Source organism: Amblyraja radiata, chromosome 26 (genome assembly GCF_010909765.2).
Source record: "Amblyraja radiata isolate CabotCenter1 chromosome 26, sAmbRad1.1.pri, whole genome shotgun sequence".
Lineage (NCBI taxonomy): Eukaryota > Metazoa > Chordata > Chondrichthyes > Rajiformes > Rajidae > Amblyraja > Amblyraja radiata.
Window position 1 is genome coordinate 32,403,659 of NC_045981.1, and position 23,721 is coordinate 32,427,379.

At 41.1% G+C, this 23,721-nt stretch overlaps 1 protein-coding gene across 3 annotated transcripts in view; it reads right to left on the bottom strand.

Moving 5' to 3' along the window:
- Positions 1–23,721, bottom strand: part of mgat5b (alpha-1,6-mannosylglycoprotein 6-beta-N-acetylglucosaminyltransferase B) — a 669,403-nt gene that overhangs the window by 504,735 nt on the left and 140,947 nt on the right. The window lies entirely within an intron of this gene.

Consider the following 23,721-nt stretch of genomic DNA (forward strand, 5'->3'; position numbering starts at 1 on the left):
ATAAGAAAACTTGTGTTTGAAACATCTTCTTATCTTTATTCTTAATTTATGTGTAAAAATATATTTAATCTGAGGCAGGCAGCGACTGTATCAGTGTGATGTGGGCTGATGCTTTACCTACAGGCGGTGTGAATGTACCGTTAAGGCAAAGATTCATCTCCGAGGAAAACCAAGTACAGGGTTGACCCTGTGAAGGAGCCGCCAATCTGATATAAGACATTTAACTGTGAATTGCCTGCCCTTTAGTATTGGATAGATTGAGTGGAGGGTCTGTGCTGTTCCAAGTTGGCGGTGGTTGCGGTGCGTTTTCCCAGCCATCTCGCCCAGTGCACGTTGACCAGCACCGTTTGCCAGCTCTTGTTAGCAGAGGCTCTTTGTGCAGGTGTTACCCGAAGCCCAAAGGTTTTGTGGAGGTTCTGCATTAGGATCAGGCACGCATCGAGCTAGCGAGAGGGCTGTCAGATCAGTTCAGCCCAGGTTGCCGAGTGGTTGAAGGGCAGATATTAATGGGTCGTTATTAAACTGTTCCGTCTGTGCGGCATCGCCAACTCTCTCTCTCCGAGATCCCCCACCCCAACTGTCAACAAAGTCTGACTGAGAAAATGCTCCCACTCATATTACGGGTTGGCTCCGCATTTGCCCACTCGCTGAGGCGGGCAGCGCCTCCTTCAAAGAGCAAGAACAGGTCCCATCAGCTGGTGAGCTGCGACCCACTCCTGAGTGAAGCCTCTAGTTTGGCTGCGGTTCAAATGGCTGCAAATTCCCATAATTATCACCGACCGGTCACCCGGACCCGGCTCCCAACTGTGTGTCCTGACACACTGGAACCAACCCCAGAGGTTAAAGTGACAGCATCTTTATTTAAGCCAACCCACCTCGAAAGTTTAACCAGCCTGTTTGAATCCAATCTGAAATTTCCAACCCACACAGCACATTCTCCTCGTTTCCTTCAATCCAGGAAGGTTATTTAGATAAGAATGTAAGGACTGTCTCAAATTGGTTGACCACACAACTTGTAATTTGTGTAAATCAATATCGTATTTGAATGGCTGTGACTCAGGCTAATGCCAGGAATTTGATAATTGACAGGTTTGTTCCAGGTATTCTTGCGTTTTCAAGGCTGGTGCTGTATTGAGTAAATAATTTAAATAGATACGATTGTGGATTTGTGCAGCCTGCAGTACGTTGTGGCCTACTGCTGACATATTTGACGGATACATTTATTTATAAATCTCATTGAAATGAATACGCAGGTCCGTACACACACAGTAGCTCAGCTGGCGAGAATGTTTATCCCGAATGACCCATGACATGGGCATGCGCACTTGTAATACCGAACTCGCTTATTGGTACATGTGACAATAAACTGACCTTGAAACACCTTGAAGCCTTGAAGTGTTTGTCAACCGGGTGATCATGTTGGCCTCTTTGTCTGTTATGTTGATTCATTTTTAACTATGTGCCATCGGATGGGAATTCACAAATTGTATCTAATGATTGATGTTTCTCCCAGCATCTCAGATGACATTCCGCCAATTTGGAAACAGGAATGACCTATATGACCTATTAAAATGCCAGATGCATTTTTTTCGACAAGTTGATTTTATTCTTAGTAATAGAAGTAGATCAGCCAATCCCGAAATTCCAGCACAGACCACGCTTTAATACTTCTTCATCAGCTAACAAGCCACTTTAATTGCTATTAAAGTTTTAATTACTAAATTACTATTAACTACTAATGCTTTTCACTGTACCTCATTACAAGTGACAATAAACAAATTAACTAAACTCAGTTTGCTAATTGGATTACCGAATAAGTTGTACTTTTCTGAAATGGCATTGTTGAACATATAACCAACTTCAATTTTGGATAACCTCTAACACCCCTCCCGTGTCTCCCCCACACTCCCCCTTTCCTCCCCCACAACCTTTTCTCCCACACACTCCTTTCCTCATCCCCCTCCTCTATGCTCCAGCTGCACTCACATCTATCTCTCTCCTCCATACATACGCTCCTCTAGCTTCACAATTTTCAACTCCAACTCTTCAATCCTTTTGTCTCACATCTTCTGTTTTTTTCATCTCGGGCTTTTGCCCAACCATCTGCAAATCAAAACTCCCCCTTGTCTGGATTTACCTGCCCATCCTCTCTGCCAGCTCTCTTCCTTCCTACCCACTCCCCCCCCCCCCCACCATCAGTCTGAAGAAGGGTACCAACACAAAACGCCACCTATCCATGTTCTCCAGAGATGCTGCCTGGCCCACTGAATCACTCCAGCACTTGGTGGGCTTTTTTGTGAACCAGCATCCGCAATTACTTGTTTCTACCTACCGACTCGTAGACTGCTCTGAATGATGGTATCATGGAGAAAATGATTGAAGCTTTTGCTTGCAGAGGTACAGCCTTCCCCTCTCATTGCAAGCTCAAGATACAGAGTGGTGTTTGAAAAAGAGGAAGTGAATTCATAACGAGGGGCATGAGAAAGGAGAAAAAAAGATCCAATTTGAAAAAATCTGGCACATCAAATTAGATCAAAATTTGATCTCATTTGATGAACCAAAGTGTGTTCTGTTGCGATACAAGCTGTGCAGTCCATATATCGAGGAACGACTTTTATACCTTTTATCTTCTACCGGTTGCATTAAATGTCAGCTCATCATTATCATAGGCATTCACTTGGTCGGGCATATTTTTCCCTCCTGTTGGGTCCTTTCTGTGGGTCTAAGAGGCTGATCCTGGAGCCACAGAGTTTATGTCCCTCCAGGTGGGTGTCCGGGTGTGACATCTTTTCCCGTGGGGAGACCGGTGCACGGACAGCCACCGCCTGGTCCGTGACAGAGTCAGACCCGGCTCCAACGGCATGGACTCCACCATGGTGGAGGGTCTCTCCCTGCTGCGGCTTCTTCCACCTTCTCAGCCGCTGTGGTCATCACCCGCCGGCCAGACACCATCCTCCGCCAGTTCCACTGTCGAGGTCGTCTTCTTAGGCCGCGCTTCGTCAGGAACCTCCCCCTTGACCTGCATGCCGTGGGTGACCCTGTCAGGAGCACAGCTCACCAAGCTCAGGGTCTCAGGCACATGCATGCTTCTCCACCACGACAAGATGGGGACCTGTGGAGAAGCTGATCAGTTACAGTGGCCATAGGGATTGCAAGGTTGCAGCAGACAAGGTTAATGATATAGCCACGCTACATATAAAGAGAATAAGTTACATAATACAGTAAAATTCTGATCATCCATTATCCAGGACAGTTGGAACAGCTTCTTCCTCTTATCAGGTTTCTGAACAGTCCTTCCATAAGCTACGAATTCACCTCTGAATCCCATTCACCTGATATGATTTTGTCGGATAGCATGCAAAACACTGCTGTTCACTGAACCTCAATATACATGACAATAATAAACCTAAATCAATTTTTCAGAAATCTGGGATGTTCAGTATTAGGTTCATTGGGGCTTCAATCCCTTGCTCCTGTGAAACTCACTTTGACCCCATTTCTTACTTCCCCATTGATTACTGTGGCCCTTCTCCCATATGCCTTTTTAACTGTGGAGCAGTCAATATGTAGAAACGAGGAACTAATGATCTCACAGTGGAGCAGTCGCGACCCGAAACATCGCTATTGCCGGCTCTGATTAGTTCTGTACCTTTTCATACATTCAAGAGTCAAGTCAAGAGTGTTTTATTGTCATATGTCCCAGATAGAACAATGACATTCTTACTTGCTGTAGCATAACAGAATATGTAAACATAGTACACTGTAAACAATATGATAAATGAGAGAGAAAAAGTTCAATGTGTATATATATTCACATACTCACAAGTACACACCATCATACACCACACACACACACACACACACACACACACACACACACACACACACACACACACACACACACACACACACACACACACACATGTATGTATATGTATATCTATATAATTAAAAGTCTAAACTTGACCACTTCCCGTTTGGACTGTATATTGATTTTTGAAAAAACGCTACCACTTACGGCTGTGGTTTTTGGCCATCTTACTCAGAGTCCCTCTCTGCTCATCAGGTGCGGAGGATTTTTCTCATCGATGAAAATTAAAAGAGTTATTAGTGTTTTTAAAATGTTGACACGCCCCTTTCAGTGGGAGGGGGAGGGACTATACAACCCGGAAGTGTGGGCATGGTTCAGTCTCTGCAAGATGGGGGAGGGAGAGGTCACGGCTCTCTGTCTGAGCTGTGAATGAACTGAACACACTGAATGCCTGCTGAACTGTGAGTGTGGTTTTTATGTGGTTTTGTGGTGTTTTATGTGGTTTCATGGTGGTTTCACCCTGCTTGAAATGGCATGAAACTGCACTTGAATTTGGTGGCCTTGCACCCTGCTTGAAATGGTAGGAAACTGCATTTGAATTTGGTGGCCTTGCACCTTACTTGAAGTGGAATTTCAAGGAATAGCCGTGAATCAACCGCCAGCCCACCAGCCGTGAGTGAGTGAGCTGCCAGCACACCGGGCTTGAGTGACTGAGCTGCCACCCCAAGAATCCATGGACACACAATGTCCATACTAGCCTTCTGGAAACCAGTCCCTTCAGCCCACGACACCCATACTAACACTCCAGAACCCCCCCCCCCCTCCACTGGCCACCAATATTGTAATTGGTGGAGAGGTGGAATATTGCATTGGTGGACCAGCCCTCCCGTGTGAACATAAAACCCAACGGGTCCCACTTAGCCTAGTATATATATATATATATCTATATACACACACACACACACACACATATAGGGTGGGGGGGTGGCTTTCATATACATATATATATATATATATATATATATATATATATATATATATATATATATATATATATAAAAATGGTATGTACACATATATATACACACACACTCAAACACATACATATACACACACATTTACGAGGGAAAAAAATATATATATATACACACACATATATACATACATATATGCATATATACATATATAAACACATATATATATATGTACACACATATATATACACACGTATACTCAAAATACAAACAATACTAGTGCAATAATAATAATAATAATAATAATAATAATAATAATAATAATAATAATAATAATAATAATAATAATAATAATAATAATAATAATAATAATAATAATAATAGTCTATTGCAGTTAAGAGGTTATTTGAGGTTGAAGTGTTTAATAGCCTGATGGCTGTAGGGAAGAAGCTGTTCCTGAACCTGGACGTTACTTCTTCCCAATAGCAGGTGAAATGAGTGCGAGGCCAGGATGGTGTGGGTCTCTGATGATGCTGGTTGCCTTTTTGAGGCAGCGACTCTGATAAATCCCTTCGATGGTGGGGAGGTCAGAGCCGGTGATGGACTGTGCAGTGTTCACAAATGTTTGCAGGTTTTTCCGCTCCTGGACGTTCAAGTTGCATGAAGTTCAAGTTCACATCCAGGCCATGACGCAACCAGTCAATAAGCTCTCTACTGTACACCTGTAGAAGTTCAAGAGAATCCTCTTTGACATACCGAAACTCCTTAATCATCTCAGGAAGTAGAGGCGTTGATGTGTTTTATTTATAATTGCATCAGTGTGCTGGGTCCAGCAAAGATCTTCGGAAATATGCACGCCCAGGAATTAGAGGTTGTTGCCTCCCTCCACCATCGTCCCGTTGATATAAACAGGATTGTGGGTCCTCATCCTTCCTCTTCCAATGTCCACAATCAGTTCATTGGTTTTACTGATGTTGAGAGCCAGGATGTTGTGCTGGCAGCATGTTGTCAATCGGTCAATCTCACTTCTATACTCTGACTCATCACCATCTGTAATTCGTCTCTCTCCCTGACTCTCAGCCTGAAGAAGGGTCTCGACCAGAAACCTCACCTATTCCTTTCTTCAGAGATGCCACATGACTTTCTGAGTTACTCTAGTATTTTATGTCTATCTTCGGTGTAAACCAGTATCTGCATTTCATACGATACATCACTGTCCACGTTCTCCAGAGATGCTGCCTGACCTGCCAAGTTACTCCAGCACTTTGCATCCTTTTATGTATAAACAAGCATCTGCAGCTCCTTGTTTCTACATCATCGCCTATATCTCTCATTTCTCTTATCCCTAACCAGTCTGAAGAAGGGTCTCGACCCAAAACGTCACCCAATCCATCTCTCCAGAGATGCTGCTCATCCAGCTTTTTGTGTCTATCCTTGTTTCTACATTCTCCTTTTAAACTCACTGGGGACACTTTCCCACACTCCCTTTAAAATCACCAGGTTCTGCTTCCTGCACTCTGTTCAAATCCATTTGGCTCACCAGAATATTTATTATATTACTGAATGTAAATGTTAAAAAAATGAATTGGCAATATGTTGAGGTATTAATGAGAGAAATAGCCTGAAACATTACCAATGCAAAATGTCAAAGGTGCCAGAATAGCAGAATTTTACATTAGATACAATCCTGGAGCACCACCCAAGCAACATTTGGAGGATGTCCTCATCTTATACACCAAATAGAAATCAATTTAAACCCATCTGGAAAGTAACATCTGCAACAACTGTTTAATTGAAATGTCAGCTTAGAATTGCGTTTCAAGATCAATTAAAATTTTACTTGGAATTAACCTTGTCTTTGGTCTTTGAAGTCTATCATCAAGAGTCACCAATAAGACTAAACTGAAGAAAATGTTGCAATATAAAATCCTGAAACATAAAATCTTTACAGTTTTCAAACAGCTTATAAGAACCACAGAACCACACACCAAAGTTTTGGTGAATATAATTACAAGACCAGGACAGAAATTGGAGAGACAGCATCCATTGATGGGGCCCTGTTCACAAACTGCCAGGGGTATCAGGGAAACTAAGCAGTTCCCAACTCCAATTTCTTGTAGGCTTCAACTGAAGATAATTGCAAAGCCTCACAGCAATGCTTTGCCAGAATTGACCCCATGCATACAGCATCAAAGGCATTACATACAAACTCTGCAAATATATTTCAGTCTCTCAGCATTCAGTTACTGTACAGCCATGGACAACAAACCACACCTTTAGTTGGTTTAGAAATACAGCATGGAAACAGGCCCTTCTGCCCAATGAGGGCACATCAGCCGTCAATCACCGTTCACACTTGTTATATGTTAACCCATTTTCACATCCAATCTTCATACACTTGGAGCAATTTACCTACAAATCCGCGTATCTTTGGGATGTGGGAGGAAACCGGAGCACCTTGAGGAAAGCAGAGTGTTTGAGAGGTCTCTAGATAGGCATGTGGATATGCAGGGAATGGATCATGTGCAGGCAGTGGAGATTACTTTAACTTGGCATCATATTCAGCAGATATTGTGGCCCGAAGGACCCATTTCTGTGCAGCCTGATGTTTTCATTCAACCTTACTTTAGTTTAGTTTAGAGATTAGAGATTGGAAAGTATGCAGAAAGATTATAACAATAAATATGACACCCTGCTGAAGCAATTAACAGACTCGGAAAAATTGATGGAAGAGATGGATGGTGAAATGGAACAGATGAGCCAAGAAATACAAGGGCTGAAAAAACAACACGATACGAATTGGGAGCTAACGAATAAACTGAATGAGAAATGTCAAGATTTAGAGGCCAGGTCAAGGAGGCAAAATTTGAGAATAGTAGGAGTTAAAGAGGGTGCTGAACACGGCCTTCAAATGCGTGATTTTATTACTAATCTACTGAAAGATGTTTTCAAACTTCCAGAAAAACCAAAGATAGATCTGGCTCATTGAGTGGGTCGCTTCCAAAAATATGATAATGCTAAACCAAGGCAAATTATTGTAAAGTTTCTGGATATTTCAACTTTGGAAACTCTATTAAAGAAGATAACCTATGGAGAAAATCTTACATTTGCTGGTAATATCATAAGATTCTACAGGGATTATCCTCGGGAAATTTTGGCAAAAAGACGCGAGTTTAAAAGGGCAAGCAGTATTTTATATGGACATTCTGAAGTTCGTTATGGCGTGATCTATCCAGCGAAAATGCTAATTACGTTTAAAGCCAAGCAACGCTCATTCACGGACCCAGACTCTGCTTGCAAATACGCCCAGGAGATTTTAAACAAAATTCAAGGAGGAACATAGACATTTTATCTGTGGAACTTTGTTTTTTCTGCTTCAATTAAGACACTAGAACGCTTCAGACGGTTACCAGACAGGCTTATCTGGCAAGAATATGTTGTTCAATAACAGAGGCCGAATTAAACTTCTGAACTGAAAGCACAGATGGAAGCTCAAGGTCGCAAGCTCGTCACCAAACCCCTCAGCACGGAGAACTATGAGACCGTCTCCTTTTGAAATGGCCATGATATGAGGCATCTGTTCTACACTATATGACCTATTATTTATATATATAACTAACTAACTAATTAACCACTTACGCGCAATAAACTCAACTAACGTTAAAGGCGTAATGTACTATACTAACATGACTAACTATATAGCAGGAAGGATGGGGGAGGTTAGACATATATTTTAAATACTAAATACTAATTATGAATTAATTAACATACAGGTAAATGAAAAGTGTAATTATTGACGAGGTACTTTAACCCATAATTTCTTTTATTTTAATCCAAATCTTCTACCTTCCCTTTTATTTTATTTTATTTTATTTTAAACTGTTCAGCGATTAACTGACCTGATATGATAATTTTGGTAACAATTAGAGGGAACCGACTAACGTTGGGTCAAATTCTAATAGGGGGATAAGGCCCAGTGCATAATCTCATCGACGGAGGTCAATTTAGAAACAAACCTAGCTACCTTAGGTGGCTTTTTTGTAATTTATCGCTTTTTTGATAAATTACATTCACTTTTTTTGTTTATTCACAATTATGTGTTGTATGACTTAATAATTTTTATGTACACTTTATTTTATGTTTTTCTCTTTCCCTTAATTATGTTTAATAGTGTCAGGAGATGTAAAACTACTGTAGAAATTATGAAGGACAACTCTGGATTCGGGATTCCGAGGTACTTGGCTGCATCACATGAATTATACAGTCTGGTAATAATAGCCAATGCAAGATAATAGTCGAATAAATATCGGAGGTCTCACCTTCTGTAGTTGGAAGATCAGAGGTGCGAATGAGCCAATTAAGAGGGGTAAAATTCTGGCACAATTAAAATCATTAAATATGGATATTGCTTTCCTACAAGAGACACATCTGAAACAACAAACTCAGATCAGATTAAGGGCAAATTGGATAGGTCAAACCTATTACTCCTCATTCACCTCTAAAGCAAGAGGCACGGCTATTATAATTCGGAAGGGTATACCTTTTAAATTAAAGAAATCTATATCTGATAAAGAGGGAAGATATGTTATAGTCACGGGAGAAATTTACAATACACCATTAACTATGATAAATATATACGCGCCTAATTTTGATAACCCACAATTTTTTAGGAAAATAATAGATTTAATCGCAGAGCATAATTATCAAAATATAATAATGGGGGGAGATTTTAACTGTGTTAAAGATCCATACTTAGATAAATCAATAAAGCTAGGGAAGCGTCTTGTTAAAACTAAGACCTGTGAATTTTTAAATACATATAAAAAATAATAACATAGCTGATATTTGGAGAATAGAAAATCCAAGTGGTAGGGAATACTCGTTTTACTCATCAGTTCACAAAACTTATTCGCGAATTGACTATTTTTTATTGGACACAAAATTAATCCCATATACGAATAAACCATCATATCATAATAGTATTATTTCTGATCATTCACCATTGACTTTTATACTTAAAATTGAGGGAATGCCGAGTATAAAACCTTTTTGGAGATTCAATGTACATATATTAAATAACCCGCAGGGTTATGAGTATATAAAAGAACAAATAAAACTTTTTTTCGAAATAAATTACACGCCGGGTATTTCTGCACCGCTATTATGGGAAACCTTCAAGGCATACATTCGCGGTGTCATAATTTCTTACCAAAGTTTTCAAAATAAGGAAAATAAAAGAGAACTTCAGTGGATAGAACAGAAAATAAAACTACTAGAACTGGACAATGCAACTGACCCAACCATAAATAAACATAATAAGATAACTTTATTGAAATATAAAGTCAATAGAATACTATCGGCTAGAGTAATAAGATTATTCCAAATTACAAAACAAGCACACTTCGAATTTGGGGATAAGCCACATAAACTACTTGCGAGGCAACTGAAGCAACGAGAAAAGGAAAAAACTATTACTAAAATTAAATCGGATAAGAGTGAGTTTTTAACACTGCCTAAGGATATTAATAAGAGGTTTGCCCAATTTTATCACAATTTATATACATCTAAAATAAATACAGATGTAAGTAAAATTACAAATTTTTTAGATAATTGCAAGCTCCCAAAATTGGATAGTTTAGAACAAGAGCAATTAGGAGCACGGATTACTAATGAAGAAATAAAACAAATAATAAACTCACTGAAAAATGGGAAGACCCCAGGACCAGACGGTTTTAGTAATGAATTTTATAAAAGATTTCAGGAGTCAATTGTACCAAGATTATTCAATTTATACACGCAGGCTTATACTGAAAATAAACTACCAGAAACCCTAGCAGAAGCAACAATAACACTTATACCAAAAAAAGATAAAGATTTAGATGAACCGGGTTCTTATAGAGCTATTTCACTACTAAATACGGATCAGAAAATTTTAGCAAAGATTCTAGCTAGAAGGCTAAATAATTATATTAACAATTTAATAAATACGGATCAAACGGGATTTATACCCAAAAGACAATCATTTAATAATTTGAGAAGGCTTTTCAATATAATGTACTCTCATAATGAGGACAATGAAGATATTTCAGTTGTCACGCTGGATGCAGAGAAGGCATTTGATCAAGTAGAATGGCAGTATTTATACAAATTACTCCAAAAATTCAATATGGGAGAGAATTTTATTAGATGGGTTAAATTACTTTACAATAGACCTACGGCAAGAATACTAACTAACAATATGCTATCTCCAAAATGTTACTTATCAAGGGGTAATAGTCAAGGGTGTGCCTTATCACCATTGCTATTTGCCCTTATGATAGAACCGTTGGCCGAAAAGATTAGAAATCACCCGAATATTCACGGATATAACACTAAGGACTCAAAGAATAAAATTTCACTATATGCTGATGGTATCCTTTTATATATTACTAATACACAAACGAGTATACCCACCTTATTAACACATTGAGGAATTCGGCTCTTTTTCAGGATATAGAATAAATTGGAATAAAAGCGAAATTATGTCTTTAAAACCACAGGATTCGAGACACTTACTAAAATTCCCCTTCAAAATTGCAACAGAAAAATTCAAGTATCTGGGTATTCAAATTACGAGAAGACACAAATCATTATTTAGTGCCAATTTTATACCACTATTAAATAAACTGAATGATATGATTAAATTTTGGAAAACGCTTCCGCTCTCATTGATAGGTAGAATTAACGCTATAAAAATGACTTTCTTACCACAATTAATATATTTGTTTCAAGCGATCCCAATATATATTCCAAAATATTTTTTCAAAAAACTAGATTCCACTATCACTAATTTTATATGGGATTACAGAACACATAGAATTCAACAAAAGCATTTGTGCAAATCTAAAGAAGTTGGGGGTTTATCATTACCTAACTTTATGTATTACTACTGGGCAGTGCATATTAAGAACATAATGTACTGGCTGGATAGTTCCACTCAGCAGTTGGAGTGGATAAGAATGGAGAAAGAGGAGTGCTATCCGCACGATATAGGAACGATCCTGCTCGCACCGATAAAATTGAATAGTATAATATATAAGAAGAACCCAATTATTCACAATATAATAAGAATTTGGAAACAAATAAAAGTATCCTTGAAATTAAATAATTTATCAGTACTAACCCCACTATTGAACAACCCCGCATTCAAACCTTCTCTCATCGACAACACATATCAACAATGGGATAGACTGGGGATTAGGAAAGTAGGGGATATGTATGGATTGGGCAAACTGTTATCATTTCAACAATTAAAATTTAAATTTAAATTGAAGGATAATCAATATTTTAAATATATACAGGTATGTGACTTTATGAAGAAATATACACATAGATTTCAAACTATATTTTTAGACCCTTTAGAAGAAGCAGTGAATATTAAGGCTGATTCACAAAAATTAATATCATATTTTTATAATAATATATTATATAGAGAATCACCCTCAACAGAAGCACTAAGGGAAGATTGGGAACACGAGCTACACGATTGGGAACACGAGATGGGAAAAGTATTTGATGAATACACATAACTGTTCTATTAATGCAAGACATAATTTAATTCAATTCAAATTATTACATAGACTATATTATTCAAAAACGAGGTTGAATACATTTTATCCAAACGTCTCTCCCAGATGCGATAAATGTTTGTTTCAAAACGCTAATATAACACATTCATTTGTAGGATGTACAAAGTTGAATAAATTTTGGAGTGATATATTTGATATATTTACAAAGCTCTTCAAGTCAAGAATAGAACCCAAAATGGAATGGATTATATTTGGAATAATAGGAGAAGATACCAATTTAAATAAAGACCAAAATGTTTTTTTTAATTATGGGTTAATAATTGGAAAGAAATTGATACTTAAATTTTGGAAAAATACAACCATACCAACTGTTAAAATGTGGATTAGGAATATGATGGACATAGCACGCCTTGAAGAAATGAGACTCCGACTAATAGATAAATATGACCAATTCTTAAGGAGTTGGTCTCCTTTCATCGACTTTTTGGAATCATGTGATGCAGCTGTACCATAAGGATTGCTGATTTCAGTTCATGACGTGGATAGATTTACATCTCCGAATGTAGATTTGAAAAATTCTCTTTTAAGGGGCCTTCTCTTCTATTTCTACTTTCCACTTTTTCTTTTTTCTTTTATTTTTTTATTTTTTATATACACACTTCATGTTTTTCTACTCTCTACCATCTATTTTTCCACTGTTTCCCCTTTCTATTGTTTTCTTTTTCTTGTCTTGCTTACTTCCTTCTCATAACATAAAACTAGAGGTTGTACATAGAATGGATTACGGTATGACATAGTTGGCACCTAAAATTAGGTGCCACTGTATTGTTTTGTACTGTATTAACTTCTAAAAAAATAAACAAAAACAAAAAGAAGAAAAAAAAAAAGAAGGAAAAAAAAGAGATAGAGAGCTGAAACAGGCCCTTCGCTCCAGTGAGTCCACGCCGACCATGAGATCACCCCTGAACACTAGTGCTATCCCACGCACTAGGAACAATTTTCAATTTCCAGAAGCCAATTAACCTGTCTTTGATGGAGGAAACCAGAGCACCTGGAGAAAACCCATGCATCACAGGGAGAATGTACAAACCCCATACAAACACCACGTGTTGTCAGAATCAAACCCGGATCTCTGGCGTTGTAAGAAAGCAACTCTGCTGTTGCGCCATTGTGCCATCGTGCAACTCTCCCGCATAGTGCACATCTTGCCCTTACGTTGCTTGCTATACTTGAATGTACAGTATGCCAAAGGCAGAACGCACAGCAATATATAACTTTTTATTACTCAGAACTACTGTTTCCATTCAAATCACAGCCATATTATATTCCCCTTGCAGCCTTCTTGCCCTCTCACCTAACTTGCCCATATCTCCATGTTGACCTTTTAAAAGATGAAATTTCTATTTCTGCGATCCCTTTATTCAATAAGTACTTGAGCATCATCACCCTCTAGATTAAAAAGTTTATCACATCTCCTTGCTGGGTTTTCCACCAATTAGTTTAAATTTATGTCCCCTGTTTTTTGCCCAGCTGTGGGAAATAAATTATTCCCATTTACTATCTAGACCCATCATGATTTTATGTGTCTCAATGAATTCTCCCTTTGACCTCCATTCTAAATAAATCCACTCCATCATGCCTAATTTTATCTGATTGCTAAAATAATCCAGTCCTTGCAACATCCTCGTAAATATTCTTTGCATCCTCTCTGGTAATCAAGCTGTGGTCTAACTAGTGTTGTTTGCATTCCAACGTATCTTACGTGATCTGACAGTCTGCGCCTCGACTCAGAAGCAAAAGCATTGTATGTGCCTTTTTAACCATTATTCTGCTACCTTCAGGAATTGTGAACATACATTCTGAGGTCACTCTGACCCTCTTCACCACACAACCTCCTCCCACTCATTATATTCATCGCCATGCTGTATCGCCCCAAATGTATTACCTCACATTTCTCTGGGTTGACTTTAGTTTAGTTTAGAGATACATAATGGAAGCAGCCTCTTCAGTCCACCTCTTCGTGCCTACCAGCGATCACCCATACAATATTTCTATCCTACACACTTGGGACAATTTACAGAAGCCAATAAACCTACACGTTCTTGGAATGTGGGAGGAAATCTGAGCACCCGGAGAAAATCCATATGGTCACAGGGAGAATGTACAAACTTTGTACAGACACAGCACCCGTTGACAGGATGGAACCCGGGTCTCTGGTGCGATAAGGCAACAACTCTATAGCTCCACCACTGTGCTACCAAATTGCTACTTTTCAGCCCAAATGGTCAGACCGTCTACAACATCCTATAGCCTAAAGCTTTCCTCCCCTCTCATGGTTTAATTGTTTATTTATTGTCACATGTGCCATATAGTGCAATTCTTGTTCTGTGTACTATCCATCAAATCATACAGCACTCATGAGTCTTGGTTTTTTTTTAAACATTTTTTTTAGATGTTTTTAGATGTTTTTATTAAGGACAGTGCATATTTATAAACATTTGCATGCAATACGCAAGATTATAGCTATAGGCTAATTTCCATCTGTAGTCCCTCTGGTAAACCAGGTTAACACATCACAACACATTCAATCCATAAGAAAAGAATCAAAACAAAACAAAAGACAAACAAAAAACATAACAAAACAGACAATAAAGTTAAAAAGTAACAATAAAAGACTGCCAGATGATTATATTACAGTTGATTATGAATACAGGTTTGATTTTCCAGTAACCATTTTTTGAGTTGTTTTGTAAATGTGGAGATGGTTGGCAGATCCCGTATGAAGCAGGGGATCGCGTTCCAGGTATGCGACGCTCCATAGGAAAATACTGTCTGGCCAAATACACTTTTCTTAAACGGGACAACACAATCACCCCTGGATGCTGCTCTTGTTCTTGGTTTCCTAGTCCTCCAAAATATTAGAAATGGAATTTAAACTGGAGATGGGATCCAATAGATCCCCTTCTGGAACAGCACACAGAGAGTCATCATGTTTTGGTGCCGTCTTGGTTCACAATGAGTGCTTATTTCTATCAGGATAAAATGTTCACAGACTCACAGATGTAGCAAGGCAGGCGGCAATCTGAAGCACTGCTGAAAACCCTGTGCTGAAGTTGGAACAATTGGAATCAGGGAAGCCCTCTTTGTTACTTCAGTCTAGAATGTTCAGTCTAGATCCTGAGATATGACATTCCCTTAACAAAGGCTTGGTAGCTGTTCTTGATTAATCTCTGCCATTCTAAACAAAGATTTATACTACCCCTCAGAATCGATTACAATGATTTGGCTTTAAAGTTGTGTATGTGTGTGGGTGGGGTGGGAGAAACATGTTTTGGTCTCTTCCTTCGGGGGATGCGACTTTTTCTTCGGTCGTATTCCCCGTCTCCGTCTGCGCCGAGGCCTAATGGCGGAGCTGGCGACATCGGAGCTGTAGCAGCAGCAGCGGCGGCAGCGGAGACCGGACTCGGCCCCGAAACTGTGGCGGCGGCGGCGGCAGCAGCGGAGACCGGACTCGGCCCCGAAACTGTGGCGGCGGCGGCGGCGGCAGCGGAGACCGGACTCGGCCCCGAAACTGTGGCGGCGGCAGCAGCGGCAGCGGAGACCGGACTCGGCCCCGAAACTGTGGCGGCGGCAGCAGCGGCAGCGGAGACCTGACTCGGCCCTGGAGCTGTAGCAGCAACAGCAGCGGCAGCGGAGACCTGACTCGGCCCCGAGGCTGTGGCGGCAGCAGCAGCAGCAGCGGCGGAGACCCGACTCGGCACAGAAGCTGCGGCGGCGGCAGCAGCAGCAGCGGAGACCTGACTCGGCCCCGAAGGTGTAGCGGCGGCAGCAGCAGCAGCGGAGACCTGACTCGGCCCCGAAGGTGTAGCGGCAGCAGCAGCAGCAGCGGCGGAGACCCGGCTCGGCACAGAAGCTGCGGTGGCGGCAGCAGCAGCAGCGGAGACCTGACTCGGCCCCGAAGCTCTAGCGGCGGCAGCAGCAACAGCGGAGACCAGGCTCGGCACAGAACCTGCGGTGGCGGCAGCAGCAGCAGCAGCGGCGGGGACCCGACTCGGCCCTGGAGTTGCGGCGGAGGCAGCAACCACCCGCGGAGTTTGAACCGTCGCCTCGGCGCAGAGGGAGAACAAAGGGGGAAGAGACAGAGACTTTAAGATTTTGCCTTCCACCACAGTGAGGAGGTGTTTGGTGAACTCACTGTGGTGGATGTTAAATTTGTGTTGATTGTGTGTTTTTGCCATTTTTAAAAATTATATGTATGACTGCAGGGAAACAAAATTTCGTTCAGACCGAAAGGTCTGAATGACAATAAAACGAATCTAATCTAATCTAATCTAATCTAAATATATCCACGTACAAATAATAGTACAACATTAACAGTACTCCAATCCTCTGACACTGCTCCAAGTAGAAATGATTGGAAAATAAGTCAGCTTTTGCATATTACGTTTATAACTTTCAATAATTCAGGATTTGACCTGGGTCTCTGGCACTGTGAGGCAGCTGCTCTACCAGCTGTGCCACTGTGCCAAATATCCCCCCGTATATCTCTCCTAATGTGACAGATCAGTCACATTAGTGTATTTCATCTAGAACAGTAAAAAGATGTGGTGAGTTATTCTCTTGTTTCACAACATGGCCTTACACCAATTTGGAACCGTTACAATTTAATCTTAATCTTTTTCCATAAGGACAGGTGGTGCAGCAGTAGAGTTGCTGCCTTACAGCACCAGAGACCCGGTTTCGATCCTGACTATGGGTGCTGTCTGTACGGAGTTTGTACCTTCTCCCTGAGACCGCATGGGTTTTCTCCGGGTGCTCCGGGTTTCCTCCCACACTGCAAAGGCGTACAGGTTTGTAGGTTAATTGGCTTCTGGACTTCCAGACTGAAGAATGGTCTCAACCCAAAATGCCACCTATTCAAGTTCTCCTGAGATGCTGCCTGACCTGCTAAATTACTAATAAATGTCACCTATTCATGTTCTCCAGAGATGCTGCATAGTTTCCACAGCACTCTGTGTTCTTTTGAGCAGGAATGTTTTCCTGACCTCCATGCTCTCCTGTCCTTTTCCTGGTTCCCTAGCTGAGCCACCCATTGTACTATGGTCTTGCAGTACTCTCAAGGAAACTTCCTTCCTCCATCACCTTGCTTTATCAACAAAGGACTAGAGAGGACTAAAATACAAAAACTGGGATGTAATGCTGAGACCTTATAAGGAGCTGCTCACGCCACATTTGGAGTCTTGTGAACAGTTCTGGGCCCCAAATCTGAGGATGGAGGTGCTGCCGCTGGAGAGAGTGCAGAGAAGGTTTACAAGAATGATCCCAAAAATGAGTGGGTTAACATGTGATGAGTATTTATGATCAGGCGGCGACATCACCACGGAGGTCCGCTGGACTGGAGAGCGGCATCTCCGGCCTGGATCGATCGCCTCAGGGCAGAGGGAGAACAAGGAGGGAAGAGACGGAGACTAAGACTTTGCCTCCATCACAGTGAGGATGTGCTTGGTGAACTCACTGTGGTGGATGTTTAATTTGTGTTTATTGTAAGTTTTGTTTTTATTGGTTCTGTGTATGACTGCAGGCAACATAATTTCGTTCAGACCGAAAGGTCTGAATGACAATAAAGGAATCTAATTCTAATCTATTTGATGGCACTCGGCCTATATATACTCTCTGGAGTTTAAAAGGATGAAGAGAAACCTCATCGAAACTCACCGAATAGTGAAAGGCTTGGATAGAGTGGATGTGGAGAGGATGTTTGTACTAGTGGGAAAGTATAGGACCAGAGGTCATAGCCTCAGAATAAAAGGACGTTCCTTTAGGAAGGAGATGAGGAGGAATTTCTTTAGTCAGAGGGTGGTGAATCTGTGTCATTCATTACCACAGACAGTTATGGAGGCCAAGTCAATGGATATTTTTAAGGCAGAGATAGATAGACTCATAATTAGTACTGGTGTCAGTGGTTATGGGTAGAAGGTAGGAGAATGGGGTTGAGAGGGAAAGATAGATCAGCCATGATTGAATGGCGTAGTAGACTAAATGGGCCAAATGGCCTAATTCTGCTCCTGTCACTTCTGAAAATCCCCTCAGCGAACTCCTGAACAACGTACCTTCTCTTTGTGAATCTCTATTCCTTTCAGTACAGGAGTGTACCAAAAATGGGTGAAATCTATTTCTACCCACAGGATGTTAATCTCCCACTCTTCTCTTATCTCTCATTAGCTCCTGTTTTTGCAGTTCTGAAAAGTTTTACAGCTGTCGCTCACTCTCTTGTCACCTGTAGCGACATGGAAGTTAACACGAGTTGACAGGACTGTCAGAAAAAGGAGAGCACATTATGTGATTTGAAAGAGACTTTTAATGGTTCCGGATCTACTAATTTAAATCCTGTTGTTGGCAATTCTCGAGAACAGTTAGAATATTACTGTCAACGATCAGTGTGACTTCACCCAGTGGAAATGTACCCATTTTAATTGTCTAAGTCACACTTGATCACAGTTCAGAATCACAACTGTGAAAGGCTGTTGGCTTTCTTTCCATGCAATCGTGAGTGTGTGTAAAGTGTCACAGAGCCGTACAGCATGGAAACAGGCCCTTTGGGCCCATGTTGTTCATGCCGAGCTAGATGGCATAATGGGCCAGTCTCCTTTTAGCCCAAAGGCCTCTAAACCCTTCTTATCCGTATAGCTGTCCAAATTTATTTTAAAAGTCGGAATTGTATCCACTTCTGTAGCTTGCTCTGGCAGCTCATTCCCAATACGGACTACCCGTAAGTCAAAAAGTTGCCCCTGAGGTTTCTCTCCTATCTCACCTTAAGCCGACGCCTATTAGTTCTTGAATTCTCTACCCTCGGGAGAAAGTCTGTGAGCGTTCATTTTATAGATGCCCCTCACGATCTTGTACACCTCAATAAAGTCACCCCTCAGCCTCAAAGAAAAATGTGATCAAGAATATCTTGCTAACCAGGCAAAATTTGAGATTGCTAACTGTGTGAAAGTACAAGATGTGCTGGATTCTGTAATTAAATAGTAATTCACTTAAGAACAACCTGGAATGGCACTAGATAAAAATCAATAACATACCAAGAATTTTTCTCAACACACACAGACGAACAGATGGAATGCATACAGAGAAAACTAATTTTGATGTGGCAAACTAACTCCTTTTGAGGTTCATTCATTCGTGTTAATTGAGTTTCTTGCATCTCATTAATACAACATTTTGTGTTGATGTAAAAAATCTACCAATTATAAAGAAGAGTTAAGTGTCATTCATTGCATCATTCTCTTAATTGAGGGACAATAAAATCTTCTTCACTATGTCAGGCAACATGGTGGCGCAGCGGTAGAGTTGCTGCCTTACAGTGCTGGAAACACAGGTTCTATCCTGACCATGTCTGTCAGGAGTTTGTACATTCTCCCCGTGACCTGCGTGGGTTTTCCCCGGGGAGGCCCGGTTTCCTCCTACACTCCAAAGACATGCGGGTTTCTAAGTTAATTGGCTTGGTAAGAATGTAAAAAATTGTCTCTAGTGTGTGTAGGATGGTGTTAATGTGCAGACTCGATGGGCCTGAGGGCCTGGTTCCATATTGTATCTCTACATTAAACTAAACTTTAAAAAGTTGACCCATTATCTGCCATGTTTTGTCCTGCCTCTCCTCTTTTCCAGTTTTATTCAACCCCCCCCCCCCCCACCCCACACCTACAATCCGTCTGAAACATAGAAACATAGAATCATAGAAATGTAGGTGCAGGAGTAGGCCATTCGGCCCATCGAGCCTGCACCGCCATTCAATATGATCATGGCTGATCATCCAACTCAGTATCCTGTACCTGCCTCCTGATCCCTTTAGCCACAAGGGCCACATCTAACTCCCTCTTAAATATAGCCAATGAACTGGCCTCAACTACATTCTGTGGCAGAGAATTCCAGAGATTCACCACTCTCTGTGTGAAAAATGTTTTTCTCATCTTGGTCCTAAAAGATTTCCCCCTTATCCTTAAACTGTGACCCCTTGTTCTGGACTTCCCCAACATTGGGAACAATCTTCCTGCATCTAGCCTGTCCAACCCCTTAAGAATTTTGTAAGAAGGGTGGTGACCCAAACAATACCTATCTATGTTCTCCAGAGATGCTGCTTGAGCAGCTGAGCTACTCCAGCATTTTGTGCCGCATAGCTGACAGATTACACAACATTCTTGTACCGACTGCTAGAAGGCAGTAAATGGCCTTAAGGTCTACTCTCCATAACAGTCACTGTGCAGCAGCATAAAAGGCTGACATGAGGGCGAGGGAAAATTGCTGGCAGGAAGTAGGGGCTAATGGAGGAGAAGAAAGGTGAAGTCCTGGCAGTGAAATCATAACCTTTAGTGTCAATAATATTAACCTTGTTCCTGCAATACCCGAGCTGCAAGATCACGCCGCTCGCAGTGTAATTAACAGCAAGGCAGACACAATCAGACTGCAAAGCATTGACTTCCCTAAGGGGGACATTTTAATCTCTCAGTTGCTCACCATTTTAACTCCTCTTCTCATTCGCATACTGGCCTTTCTGGCCTGGGCCTCCCCTATTGGCAGAGTGAGACCCAGCGCAAATTCAAGGAACTACACCTCATATTCCACATGGGTAGCTTACAGCCCAACGGTATAAATGATGAATTCTCCAATTTTAGGCAACTCCTAAAACCCTCCCCCTCTCCCATATTCCCCCACAAACATCCCCCTCTCCACTGCTTTTCTCCCATACCCCATATAGAATCACACCTGTTTCTCCCCTCCCCCTACAATCAATAGACAATAGGTGCAGGAGTAGGCCATTCGGCCCTTCGAGCCAGCACACTGCTTCAATCCTTTTCTCTCACATCCTCAGTCTTTTCATCTCTGTCCTTTGTTCAACCATCAGCCATATCAGCCTATTACCTGCCAGGCTTTCTTTTACCCCACAGATAGAAACAAAGTCCTCTCTTCAAGCTTTCTCTCTCCCACCTCCCTCCCTCCCGCACCTACATACACTCTGTAGAAGGGTCCCGACCCGAAATGTTACATATCCATCTTCGCTAGAGATGCTGCCTGCCCCGCTGAGTTACTCCAGCACATTTGTCTTTTTAAAACCTGCATCTGCAGCTCCTCGTTTCCACTTGAATTCACGTACAGTTCGAGACTTGACGCGGGGTTTACAGCATGTTTTGCTGCATGAAAAGCAGGTTATATGTTGCATACGACTAGTGAATTTTATCTCAGGCACTGCAGAAATGAGCATTGCATGCATTGTTTAGATGGAGAAGAGACAGCCATTCCCGGCTGAATCTCATCCTGATAAGCAATGAAATGGAAATTTAAAAAAACATGCATCTTACACATAAAAAAGTACAGTGCAATGTTATCAGGCAATGTCCAGGCAATGTTATCAGTTTTGGTATTTATTAAAAACAAGATTGAAGTAAACTGCGTCCATTTTAAAAACACTGAGTTGAATTCATCTCCAATGTTGGAGATGGGTTTGTTGGAGCTGGATTTTTCCCCATAGTCTTTCTAATGAGGTGTTGCACAGCTGGCTGTTGTCAAACAAACAGCATGGCTCCCTCTGCAGGGCACCAGAAACCCGTGTGAATATAAGAGGCAATTGTGTATTTATTGGCCAGAACAACTGCTGAAGATCAGATTGGAGTCCAAGTCACAAGATGCAAGTTACAATATTGATTTCAAATGTCAAACCAGAAACAGAAAGGAATAAAGAAAAACATTGAAGAAATACGGGATTAAGAAGCAGAGAATAAAATCAATGAGTCTCATTCTTCTAAACAGATTACAATTACAAGCTGAAGGACTGAGATTCCATATTTGAAGAAGTTAATTTTTAAATTAAATTAATTTAAGAGACTTTTGGATTTGCAGACAATGGAAGGATATGAATTATGTACAGGCACATCAGATTTTGTCCTGGCATCATGTTCGGCACAGTCATTGTGGGCCGAAGGGCCTGTTTCTGTGCTCAACTGTTCTATGGTCTATGTTCATGTCTTAAGTTATAGGAGCAGAATTAGGCCATTCAATCATAGCTGATCTACAGTGGCTTGCAAAAGTATTCATACCCCTTGAACTTTTCCACATTTTGTCACGTTACAACCACAAACGTAAATGTATTTTATTGGGATTTTATGTGATAGACCAACACAAAGTGGTGCATAATTGTGAAGTGGAAGGAAAATGATACATGGTTTTCAAATTTTTTTACAAATAAAAAACTGAAAAGTGTGGCGTGCAAAAGTATTCAGCCTCCCTGAGTCAATACTTTGTAGAACCACCTTTCGCTGCAATTACAGCTGCAAGTCTTTTGGGGTATGTCTCTACCAGCTTTGCACATCTAGAGACTGAAATTTTTGCCCATTCTTCTTTGCAAAATAGCTCAAGCTCAGTCAGATTGGATGGAGAGCGTCTGTGAACAGCAATTTTCAAGTCTTGCCAGAGATTCTCAATTGGATTTAGGTCTGGACTTTGACTGGGCCTTTCGAACACATGAATATGCTTTGATCTAAACCATTCCATTGTAGCTCTGGCTGTATGTTTAGGGTCATTGTCCTGCTGGAAGGTGAACCTCCACCCCAGTCTCAAGTCTTTTGCAGACTCTAACAGGTTTTCTTCCAAGATTGCCCTGTATTTGGCTCCATCCATCTTCCCATCAACTCTGACCAGCTTCCCTGTCCTGCTGAAGAAAAGCATCCCCACAGCATGATGCTGCCACCACCATGTTTCACAGTGGGGATGGTGTGTTCAGGGTGATGTGCAGTGTTAGTTTTCCGCCACACATAGCATTTTGCATTTAGGCCAAAAACTTCAATTTTGGTCTCATCTGACCAGAGCACCTTCCTCCACATGTTTGCTGTGTCCCCCACATGGCCTGTGACAAACTGCAAACGGGACTTCTTATGGCTTTTTTTCAACAATGGCTTTCTTCTTGCCACTCTTCCATAAAGGCCCGATTTGTGGAGTGCACGACTAATAGTTGTTCTGTGGACAGATTTTCCCACCTGAGCTGTGGATCTCTGCAGCTCCTCCAGAGTTACCATGGGCCTCTTGGCTGCTTCTCTGATCAATGCTCTCCTTGCCCGGCCTGTCAGTTTAGGTGGACGGCCATGTCTTGGTAGGTTTGCAGTTGTGCCATACTCTTTCCATTTTCGGATGATGAATTGAACAGTGCTCCGTGAGATGTTCAAAGCTTGGGATATTTATAACCTAACCCTGCTTTAAACTTCTCCACAACTTTATCCCTGACCTGTCTGGTGTGTTCCTTGGGCTTCATGATGCTGTTTGTTCACTAATGTTCTCTAACAAACCTCTGAGGCCTTCACAGAACAGCTGTATTTATACT